Here is a 12,711-nt window from a genome sequence, read left to right on the forward strand (position 1 = left end):
TGATAAATGAACTCATTTTTTTTCAACAATAGATGTTATACACATATGGACTGGTTTCACTGGGATATCAATCATTCTTTTGAATATATAAAAGTTGATTATTAAGTTTTTTTTATATAAATATGTAAATGTCATACAGCGCTTCACTATAAGGAAATAATTGTTCAATCGGTGTGGTGAATCACTGTGAGTGTTACAGCAGCTGTAGGGGGGTTTATTTCATATACATTTTCTTCATATTAATTTTGATATCTATATAGTTTTATGCACATTGCACTTTAGATAGTTTCTTGGTGCTGATTGTCACTATACACTTCATAAACATGGAACATGCCTTTTCTTCTCTCGTATCACTCAGGATTATTACATAAGGAAGTTCACAAACTAATTATGATATGCAAAGTGCAGTAAACCCATCAACCAATCACATTTCACTTTTACTTACTTTATAACTGTCATAATTATTATTCATTGTCTGGCTGTTATGGGTTCCTTTACTTGGTACATTGCATTTTACTTCATGAGAAAAGCCTAAAAGGAGCTTCAGCTTACAGTTCTCTCTTCTGCTGTCAGCGATGGCCGATGCTGATCTGATCGAGGAGCTAAAATGTTCCATCTGTCTGAGCATTTATACCGATCCTGTAACCCTGACATGTGGACACAACTTCTGTCGGGTCTGTATTAATCTTGCTCCGGATGAACAGGAATGGTCTGGAGTGTATTCCTGTCCTCAATGTAGAGCAAACTTCAAATGTCCTGATCTTCAGAAGAACACAAGTTTGGCCAACATAGTGAAGCTTGTACTATGTGATCCACCAGCTCAGCATGTCTTCTGTACTCAATGTATTCACACTTCTGTACCTGCTGTGATATCCTGTCTGATGTGTGAAGCTTCTCTATGTGACAATCACCTGAGAGTCCACAGCAAGTCACCAGAACACATCTTGTGTGACCCCACCACTTCCCTGGAGAACAGGAAATGCTCCGTCCATAAGAAGATCCTGGAGTATTACTGCACTGAGGACTCCACCTGTATCTGTGCGTCCTGCAGGCTGGATGGAGAACATCGGGGACACCAGGTGGAGACTACGGATGAGGCCTCGGAGAAGAAGAAGAAAAAACTGAGGAATGTTCTGCAGAAACTGATGACAGAGAAAGAGGAGGTGGATAAAAGAGTTCAGAGTCTGCAGGAATGCAGGAGGAAAGTAAAAGGAAAAGCAGATGGTGAAACAGAGAGAGTCACTGCCCTGTTCAGAGACCTCCGGAGACATCTGGAAGACCTGGAGAAGAGAGTCCTGAATGAGATCTCCAAGCAGGCAGACTGAGTCTCCATCTCCATGTCGGATATGATCTGGGAACTGGAAATAAAGAAGAAGGAGCTGTCCAGGAAGATGGGTGACATTGAGGAGCTGTGTAACATGACGGATCCACTGACTGTCCTACGGGAATCAGACACAGGTGACTTATGTAATACCGAGGATGGAGATGATGATGACAGAGAGAGACATGATGAACTCCTCCATGATGGAGGGGATCTAGATATGGCGGGGGTCTCCCACACATTACACACAGGTTTATCTGATATCATGTCTGGGGTAATTGTACAGAAATGTCCAGGCACACATGTCTATCCACATTCTATTACAAAGGACCAAGGTCACATCAATGCTGAACCACCCAGATGTACCCAACCCACCCCCACCATACAACCATCCCGGAGATGTCCCCAACCCACCCCCACCATACAACACTCACACCGCCAGGCTGGAGGACCAAATATTGGGTCTCTACAGCAAACACTGGGAGTGTTGGGGGTTACAGACATATTAGTGGATGTGAGTAGAGCTGGTAACAATCTACATATATCAGATGATGGGAAAACTTTAACCTGGTTAGTATATCAGTCTTACCCAGAAACACCAGAGAGATTTCGGTGTCCTCAAGTAATAAGCAGTCAGAGTTTCTCCTCAGGGCGACATTACTGGGAAGTGGATGTCGGGGGGTCAGAGTTCTGTAGAGTCGGGATGTGTTACCCCAGTATAGACAGGAGAGAAGAGCACTCAAGGGTTGGATATAATAAGAAGTCCTGGGGTTTAGAGAAGTTGTGGTCTAATCAGTACTCAGTGATACATGACAAGAAGAAGATCCCATTACCCGGTGGTGTCTCCAGTAACAGAGTCAGGATAGATATGGATTATGAGGCCGGGCGGATCTCCTTTTATGATCTGTGTGACCCGATCTGACATCTCCACACCTTTACCACCACCTTCACTGAGCCCCTCCATGCTGGGTTAGGTGTATGGGAAGGCTGTATAACGATATCTGGGGGAACCAGATGTGAGAAATCTGTCCAGAAACTGGTGACATCACAGGGTGGAGAATCTGATTGGTGCAATACTCAGGCAATAGGGGGAAGCAAAACTAAACTTCACTTTACCACCTAGTGTGTCACTGACCAGGAACAAGCATGCAGAAGGGCAGAGTGTTCAGGCTTCACTGGCTGCATGCTTGTTCTGGGTCAGTGACACACTAGGTAGTGTATTAGGATTGGGAAGACAGCCCTGGAGCCCTCACCTTTGTAGTGTATCTATAGCCAGACAAGAAGGAACTCTCCAACAGTCTCCCCTTCAGTCCTGGCACCTCTATGATCCTTATGGAGCTGAGCAATTGTTCCATTTCCTCTATGGCCCTATTCATCTGATAAAGAGAAATAATTCTCATATGATTTACTAATGATGAAATGACATGACTAAGTGCTAATGTGAGGTTCTTTATATAATAACAGGTTCTCTGTCTAGAATGACTTTACAGAAAGATGTTATTAGAACAAATTGTTGTTCTCGGGATCCTTGGAAGGTCTTGTTGGGGAACATAGAGACATTTGGTCTCCTTCTTCTACAATGAGGGATTTGGGAGTCTGGAGGTGGGACAAGCTGATAAGGTGTTCAGAGATAACAGAAATGAATGTCTCCTGTAATGAATGATGTGCTGCTTGTACAAATTCTTCAGTGAATGATTCCATATGTAAAATGTTGATGTTTGGGACGGTCCTCCATGACAACTGTCCAGGATTGGAGGGTAAAAGCTTCCCGTTTGATGAAGAGGTCAGATCCTTGGTCCACCTGCCATGTTTAAGGATCTCCGCACACCTTCATCTCTCTTAAATGATATTCCTAATGCCGAGTACACACGGCCGAACTTGCCAACGGGCTAAACTCCGTTTCCGACGGAAAGATTTAGAACATGTTCTATATCTGAGTCCGTCGTAAATGCTGACAGAAAAAGTCCGATGGGGCATACACACGGTCGGAATGTCCGACCGATAGCTCCCATTGGACTTTTTCTGTCGGGAAGTCCGGCCGTGTGTACGCCGCATAAGTGCTTATATGCTAATGTGAGGTTCTTTATATAAAAAAAGGTTCTCTGTCTAGAATGACTTTACAGAAAGATGTTATTAGAGGAAATTGTTGATCCCCGGATCCTTGGAAGGTCTTGTTGGGGAACATAGAGAAAGTTGGTCTCCTACAATGAGAGATTTGGGAGTCTGGTCAAGTTGATTTCTTCTGTAAAATGTTGATGTTTGGGACGGTCCTCCATGATAACTGTCCAGGATTGGAGGGTAAAAGCCTCCCGTATGATGAAGAGGTCAGATCCTTGGTCCACCTGCCCTGTCTAAGGATCTCCGCACACCTTCATCTCTCTATTTTCTAATCTTTACTTTTTCTTTGTAACTCTTCTCTTCTTAATAAACTTCCAGAACCTTCATCGGGATCAGAGGTCGTTATTTCCTCATCACATTCCACAAAAACTTTGTAATCCCGATGGAACACATCTATCATTTTATTGGGACGCACAAGGCTTCCTATGGTCAGGATTGTCCTACAAAGATCAGTTTTTATATTTATATATACAGTGGGTGTAGAAAAGAATACCCCCCCCCTCTTTAAAATAATCACATTTTGTTACTTTGCAGCCTGAAATGAAGACAGGCACAGTTTTCGTTTTATGCAGCTGTATTTACTCCATGCAACTTATAACATGAAAGTGAAATATAGAACACCAACATGTCAGAAATAAAAAAAAATAATAAAAAATAGAATTACTGAGTTGGAAAAATGATCGCCCCCTTGTGTCAGTATTTTGTTGGACCCTTTTGCTGTAATTTGAGACTTTAGTCTGTTGGGATGTCTCAGGTAACTTTGCACATCTAGACTTTGCAATATTGGCCTGCTCTTCTCTGCAGAACAGCTCAACTTCAATTACATTTGGTGGTGACTGCTTGTGGACTGCAGTCTTCAGTCATTCCACAGATGTTCAATGGGGTTTAAGTCTGGGCTCTGACTAAGCCATGCAAGGACATTACTCTCCCCCTCCTCCAACCACTGTGTGCTGATTAGTGGTCATTCCCTGCCTTCTCCTCCAACCACTGTGTGCTCATTGGTGGACATTCCCCAAGTTCTCTTCCAACCACTGTGTGCTCACTGGTGGACATTCCCCGACTCCTCCTCCAACCGCTGTGTGCTCATTGGTGGACATTCCCTGCCTTCTCCTCCAACCACTGTGTGCTCATTGGTGGACATTCCCCAAGTTCTCCTCCAACCACTGTGTGCTCACTGGTGGACATTCCCTGTCTCCTCCTCCAACCACTGTGTGCTCATTAGTGGTCATTCCCTGTCTCCTCCTCCAACCACTGTGTGCTCATTAGTGGTCATTCCCCGCCTTCTCCTACAACCACTGTGTGCTCATTGATGGACATTTCCCACCTTCTCCTCCAACCACTGTGTGCTCACTGGTGGACATTCCCTGACTCCTCCAACCACAGTGCTGTTTGTTTGCTGTTTGTTTGCTGTTTGCTTGCTGTTTGTTTGCTGTTTGCTGGGTTGCATTTTTGGGGCTTTTCCTTTTAGTTTTTAATTTGCCTTTTGCTGTCACTTTTTAAATAGTTTTTTTTTTTTTTTTCTCTGGTTCCATCAATCTATCAATTAAGGGGGGTGGTTAATTGCTCACAGGTCCCTATTTAACTGGTTGTAGGACTCAGTCTGAGTGTGCTCAGTCTGAGGCTGTGGAACTTGGTGTAAGTGGAGCTGGTATAAGTGGGAGTTAAAAACAAGAGTTTAAAACAGGAGGTTATAACAGGGGTCATAGTACCTGTGTAGTGTGAGTATCTGAGTGTTGTCTGAGTAGTGTGTGTGGATCGTTAGTACTTGTGTATTGTGTACCTGTGTATTGTCTTGAGTATTAGTGCCAGGAAACTAGCTGTTAGGTAATTTGGACAGGGTAAAATCCCCAAATCCTCACTAAATTTAATAGGTACGATGCCCAGCGGGTGTGGAGAGGCGACTCTTTGTACATTTTGCCGCATGAATGCGTTCCTTGATCATCCGATCGAGGGCGAATACTGCTGTGCAAAATGTAAGCACATTGTTTCCCTGGAAGCCCAGGTTCTGAATCTGGGGAAGCAACTGTCAGCACTGAGAAGTCCCTCCATACTAAAGGAGAGCCAGGAATGTACACGGCAGGTGCCGGCAGGGGCCAGCACAGAGGCGGGTGGTGACAAAGAGGTGCAGGCACTAGCAAAGAGTAGATGGGTGACAGTCAGGAGGGGTAGAGGGGGAAGTGCCAGAGAGGCCGATCCAGGACTGGAGCATCCCAATAAGTACGCTCCATTGAGTGACATTGGTGTAACCAGTCAGGGACCAGCACTGCTGGAGATGAGGGACTCTCCTAGCTGCCAGGGGAAGAACTCCTCCAGTGAGAGTGGGGGGGGCAGCAAAGGGAAAGGAAAGACAGATTCTGGTGGTAGGGGACTCAATTCTTAGAAGGACAGAGAGGGCAATCTGTAACCAAGACCTGAAGCGCCGAACAGTATGTTGTCTACCGGGCGCTCGGGTTCGGCACATCACGGATCTTGTGGACAGATTACTGGGAGGGGCTGGGGAAGACCCGGCTGTCATGGTGCACGTTGGCACCAATGACAAAGTCAGAGGCAGATGGAGTGTCCTAAAGAACGATTTTAGGGACTTAGGTGCTAAATTGAGGAAAAGGACCTCCAAGGTAGTATTCTCAGGAATACTACCGGTACATCGAGCCACACCAGAGAGGCAGAGGGAGATTAGGGAAGTAAACAAGTGGCTGAAGAGCTGGTGTAGTAAGGAGGGGTTTGGGTTCCTGGAGGACTGGGCCGACTTCTCAGTCGGTAACCGGTACTATAGAAGGGACGGACTGCACCTAAATGAGGAGGGTGCAGATCTGCTGGGAATGAAGATGGCCAAAAAGTTAGAGGGGTTTTTAAACTAGGCGATGGGGGGGGGGGGGGGTCCAGAGACAGTGATAGCCAGCGCGGAAGATATTCCAGAGGGTAGTATTGGGGGCATTAGTAGTAGGTTGACCAAAGCACAAAAACACAAGGTGAGTATAGTAGCAAGTCCTAGTTGCAATCTTGAAACACCCAATACGAGGACAATATGCGACCGGTCTAAACTATGTGGCATGTGCACCAATGCCAGGAGCCTGGCGGACAAGATGGGTGAACTAGAGATACTGTTGTACAAGGAGGATTTGGATTTTGTGGGAATTTCAGAGACCTGGTTCAACAGCTCTCATGATTGTCTGGCAAACATTCAAGGGTATACCCTATACCGCAAGGATAGAGAGGGTAAAAAAGGGGGAGGGGTATGCCTATATATCAAGAATAATGTACAAGCGAATGTGAGAGATGACATCACTGAGGGAGCTAGAGAGGAGGTGGAATCCTTATGGGTAGAGCTCCAAAGGGATGAAGCTAAGGGGAAAATAATACTGGGAGTATGCTATAGGCCCCCTAACCTGAGGGAGGAAGTGGAGACGGATCTCCTATCACAAATTGGATTAGCAGCAAGGATGGGAAGTGTTATCATAATGGGGGATTTTAATTATCCAGACATAGACTGGGCGGAGGGAACCGCGCATTCATTTAAGGCTCGCCAGCCTTAATGTCTTGCAGGACAATTTTATGGGTCAGATGGTAGACGCACCAACTAGAAATAAAACATTACTGGATCTACTGATTACCAACAATACAGACCTGATCACTGATGTGGAAATACGGGGCAATTTAGGTAACAGCGATCACAGGTCAATTAGTTTCAGTATAAATCACACAAATAGGAAACATGAAGGGAACACAAAGACACTGAATTTCAAAAGAGCCAACTTCCCTAAACTACAAACCTTGCTAAAAGGCATAAATTGGGATAAAATATTAGGAACAAAGAATACGGAGGAGAGATGGGTTTGCTTTAAGAGCATATTAAATAAGGGCATTAGCCAATGTATCCCATTGGGTAATAAATTTAAAAGAGCGAACAAACATCCTGGATGGCTTAACTCCAAAGTAAAAATGCATATAAAAGCAAAGGAGAAGGCCTTCAAAAAATACAAAGTTGAGGGATCATCATCAGCATTCAGACTTTATAAAGAATGCAATAAGAAATGTAAGGGTGCAATTAGGATGGCTAAGATAGAACATGAAAGACACATAGCGGAGGAGAGCAAAAAAAATACCAAGAAATTCTTTAAGTATGTAAACAGTAAAAAAGGGAAGACAGACCATATTGGCCCCATAAAGAATGAGGAAGGACATCTGGTTACAAAGGATGGGGAGATGGCAAAGGTATTGAATTTATTCTTCTCCTAAGTCTTCACGAGTGAATCGGGGGGCTTCAGTAACCAAAACTGCAGTGTTTATCCTCATGACACAACACAGGAAGCACCTACATGGTTAACAGAGGACGGAATTAAAATTAGACTTGAGAAACTTAACATTAATAAATCACCGGGACCAGATGGCTTGCATCCGAGGGTACTTAGGGAACTCAGTCAGGTGATTGCCAGACCGTTGTTCCTAATTTTTACAGACAGTCTATTGACTGGAATGGTACCAGCTGATTGGAGAAAAGCCAATGTAGCACCAATATTTAAAAAGGGCCCAAAAAACATCCCTGGGAATTACAGACCAGTTAGCCTAACATCAATAGTATGTAAACTCTTGGAGGGGATGATAAGGGACTATATACAAGATTTTAGTAATAAGAACGGTATCATTAGCAGTAATCAGCATGGATTCATGAAGAATCGTTCTTGCCAAACCAATCTATTAACCTTCTATGAGGAGGTGAGTTGCCATCTAGATAAAGGAAGGCCCGTAGACGTGGTGTATCTGGATTTTGCAAAAGCATTTGACACAGTTCCCCATAAACGTTTACTGTACAAAATAAGGTGCGTTGGCATGGACCATAGGGTGAGTACATGGATTGAAAACTGGCTACAAGGGCGAGTTCAGAGGGTGGTGATAAATGGGGAGTACTCAGAATGGTCAGGGGTGGGTAGTGGGGTCCCCCAGGGTTCTGTGCTGGGACCAATCCTATTTAATTTGTTCATAAACGATCTGGAGGATGGGATAAACAGTTCAATCTCTATTTGCAGACGATACTAAGCTAAGCAGGGCAATAACTTCTCCGCAGGATGTGGAAACCTTGCAAGAAGACCTGAACAAATTAATGGGAGAGAGGCGACTACATGGCAAATGAGGTTCAATGTAGAAAAATGTAAAATAGTGCATTTGGGTGGCAAAAATATGAATGCAATCTATAGACTGGGGGAGAACCTCTGGGGGGATCTAGGATGGAAAAGGACCTGGGGGTCCTAGTAGATGATAGGCTCAGCAATGACATGCAATGCCAAGCTGCTGCTAACAAAGCAAACAGAATATTGGCATTAAAAAGGGGATCAACTCCAGAGATAAAACGATAATTCTCCCGCTCTACAAGACTCTGGTCCGGCCGCACCTGGAGTATGCTGTCCAGTTCTGGGCACCAGTCCTCAGGAAGGATGTACTGGAAATGGAGCGAGTACAAAGAAGGGTAACAAAGCTAATAAAGGGTCTGGAGGATCTTAGTTATGAGGAAAGGTTGTGAGCTCTGAACTTATTCTCTCTGGAGAGGAGACGCTTGAGAGGGGATATGATTTCATTGTATAAATACCGGACTGGTGACCCCACAATAGGGATAAAACTTTTTCGCAGAAGAGAGTTTAATAAGACTCGTGGCCACTCATTAAAATTAGAAGAAAAGAGGTTTAACCTTAAACTACGTAGAGGGTTCTTTACTGTAAGAGCGGTAAGGATGTGGAATTCCCTTCCACAGGCGGTGGTCTCAGCGGGGAGCATTGATAGCTTCAAGAAACTATTACATAATCACCTGAATGACCACAACATACAGGGATATACAATGTAATACTGACACATAATCACACACATAGGTTGGACTTGATGGACTTGTGTCTTTTTTCAACCTCACCTTCTATGTAACTATGTAACTATATGTAACAGTGTGCTCATTGGTGGACATCCCCCACCTTCTCCTCAAACCACTGTGGGCTCATTGGTGGACATTCCTCGTCTTCTCCTCTAACCACTGTGTGCTCATTGGTGGAAATTCCCCGCCTTCTCCAACCACTGTGTGCTCATTGTTGCTGTGTGCTTTGGGTCATTGTCATGTTGGAAGGTAAACCTTCTTCACATTTACAACTTTCTGGCAGAGGGCAGCAGATTTTCCTATAGAATTTGATGGTATTTTGCCCCGTCAATTTTTCCTTCTAGCCTGGGAAGTGCTCCAGTCTCTGCTGCAGAGAAACACCCCCCATACCTGGAGATTACCACCCCCATAACAGGATATTACCACCCCCCATAACAGGATATTACCCCCCCATACCAGGATATTACCACCCCCCATAACAGGATATTACCCCCCCATACCAGGATATTACCACCCCCATGCTTTACTGTAGGAATAGTGTATTTGGATGGTGAGCTGTATTGGATTTCCACCAGACATACAGTATTGTTTGGTGTTGAGGCCAAATAATTCAATTCTGGTCTCATCTGACCACCTTAAAAGGCATTTTGAAGATTCTGAGGCCACATGGAAAAAGGTGTTATGGTCAGATGAGAATGGCCTCAACCCCAAGTGATATGTCTTGGGGAAATCCATCCAAATAACACCATTCCTACAGTAAAGCATGGAGGTGCTAATACGTTTTTTTTCCTGTGATCACTAGCTCCATCTGGTGACCATAATATGGTATTTTCCTGATTTTATTCTGTATAAATGAGAAACATACAACCTGAAGCACTGTTTCAGTGCGTCCCTTCCATTGCAGAACATACAAGTACGGTGTGTAGTTACAAGGCACAAGTCGCTTTATCAGAGTAACTCTGCACTTTATTATTGCACACAGTGAGGCTCATCTCTAAGTCGGGGAACTACCTTAATGTTCAACTTTTCACATGACTGCAGAACCCGCCTAGTCCCGGGCATTGATGAGCGCGCTCTGCCCAAACCCCACCAAGTAAAACATTCAGCAGAGGGTCTATAAGCTTCAAAGGATAAAACATTCAGCAGAGGGTCTCTAAGCTTCAAAGGATAAAACATTCAGCAGAGGGTCTCTAAGCTTCAAAGGATAAAACATTCAGCAGAGGGTCTCTAAGCTTCAAAGGATAAAACATTCAGCAGAGGGTCTCTAAGCTTCAAAGGATAAAACATTCAGCAGAGGGTCTCTAAGCTTCCAAATAGTAAAACCTTCTTTAGGGGGTTTATAAATATCAAAGGAGTAATTTAAAAGAGATCGCTCCATAACTCCTACATTTCGATGGGTCTTTGCCTTCTTTAACCACTTAAGAATCGGCCCAAATGACGGCTACAGGGCGGGTGCATAACTCTGGGAGGGAGTACTATGACGTCCTCCCAGAATCCCCTGGGGCACACACCCAAACACATCTATGACCGCCGGGTCCAGAGGAGCGATCGCATGTAAACAAACCGGCATGATATCCGGTTCCTCTTTACCCCTCCGTACAGTGTGAGCGGAGAGATCGATGGCAGCAGCGCTGTGGGCTGGATGTGCATACCCATCCATACTCGGCATACCCATCCATCCATCCATACTCTGCATACCCATCCATCCAGCCATACTCTGCATACCCATCCATACTCTGCATACCCATCCATACTCTGCATACCCATCCATCCATCCATACTCGGCATATCCATCCATCCATACTCTGCATGCCCATCCATACTCGGCATACCCATCCATCCATCCATACTCTGCATACCCATCCATACTCGGCATACCCATCCATCCATCCTCTGCATGCCCATCCATACTCGGCATACCCATCCCTCCATCCATACTGTGCATGCCCATCCATACTCGGCATACCCATCCCTCCATCCATACTCGGCATACCCATCCATCCTCGGCATGCCCATCCATCCTCGGCATGCCCATCCCTCCATCCATACTCGGCATACCCATCCATCCTCGGCATGCCCATCCATCCTCGGCATACCCATCCATCCTCGGCATACCCATCCATCCTCTGCATACCCATCCATACTCGGCATACCCATCCATCCTCGGCATGCCCATCCATCCTCGGCATGCCCATCCATCCATCCATACTCGGCATACCCATCCATCCTCTGCATGCCCATCCATACTCGGCATACCCATCCATCATCGGCATACCCATCCATCCTCGGCATACCCATCCATCCTCGGCATGCCCATCCATCCTCGGCATACCCATCTATACTCGGCATATCCATCCATACTCGGCATACCCATCTGCCTATGGCATACTCATCCATACTCGGCATACCCATCCATCCACACTCTGCATACCCATCAATCCATCGATACTCTGCATACCCATCCATCCATACTCGGCATATCCATACGATGCATACCCATCCATACTCGGCATACCCATCCATACCCATCCATCCATCCATACTCTGCATGCCCATCCATACTCGGCATACCCATCCCTCCATCCATACTCGGCATACCCATCCATCCATCCATACTCTGCATGCCCATCCATCCTCGGCATACCCATCCATCCTCGGCATGCCCATCCATCCATACTCGGCATACCCATCCATCATCGGCATACCCATCCATCCTCGGCATGCCCATCCATCCTCGGCATGCCCATCCATCCTCGGCATACCCATCTATACTCGGCATATCCATCCATACTTGGCATACCCATCCATACTCGGCCTACCCATCCATCCATGGCATACTCATCCATACTCGGCCTACCCATCCATCCATGGCATACTCATCCATACTCGGCATACCCATCCATCCACACTCTGCATACCCATCAATCCATCGATACTCTGCATACCCATCCATCCATACTCGGCATATCCATATGATGCATACCCATCCATACTCGGCATACCCATCCATACTCGGCATAACCATCCCTCCATACTCGGCATACCCATCCATACTCGGCATACCCATCCACCCATCCATCCATCCTCGGCATACCCATCCATCGATACTCTGCATACCCATCCATCCATACTCGGCATACCCATCCATACTCGGCATACCCATCCATCCATCCATACTCTGCATACCCATCCATCCATCCTCGGCATACCCATCCATCCATCCTTGGCATACCCATCCATACGATGCATACCCATCCATACTCAGCGTACCCATCCATCTATACTCTGCATACCCATCCACACTCGGCATACCCATCCATCCATCCTCTGCATACCCATCCATTAATCCATACTCTGCATACCCATCCATCCATACTCGGCATACCCATCCATACTCGGCATACCCATCCATCCATAC

General features: G+C 45.6%; 1 pseudogene; it reads left to right on the forward strand.

The window, feature by feature from the left end:
- Positions 1 to 575: 575 nt before the first annotated feature.
- On the forward strand, positions 576 to 2,444 carry LOC141124110 (E3 ubiquitin/ISG15 ligase TRIM25-like; annotated as a pseudogene).
- Positions 2,445 to 12,711: the final 10,267 nt, after the last annotated feature.

Source organism: Aquarana catesbeiana, linkage group LG01 (genome assembly GCF_042186555.1).
Source record: "Aquarana catesbeiana isolate 2022-GZ linkage group LG01, ASM4218655v1, whole genome shotgun sequence".
Taxonomy (NCBI): Eukaryota; Metazoa; Chordata; class Amphibia; order Anura; family Ranidae; genus Aquarana; species Aquarana catesbeiana.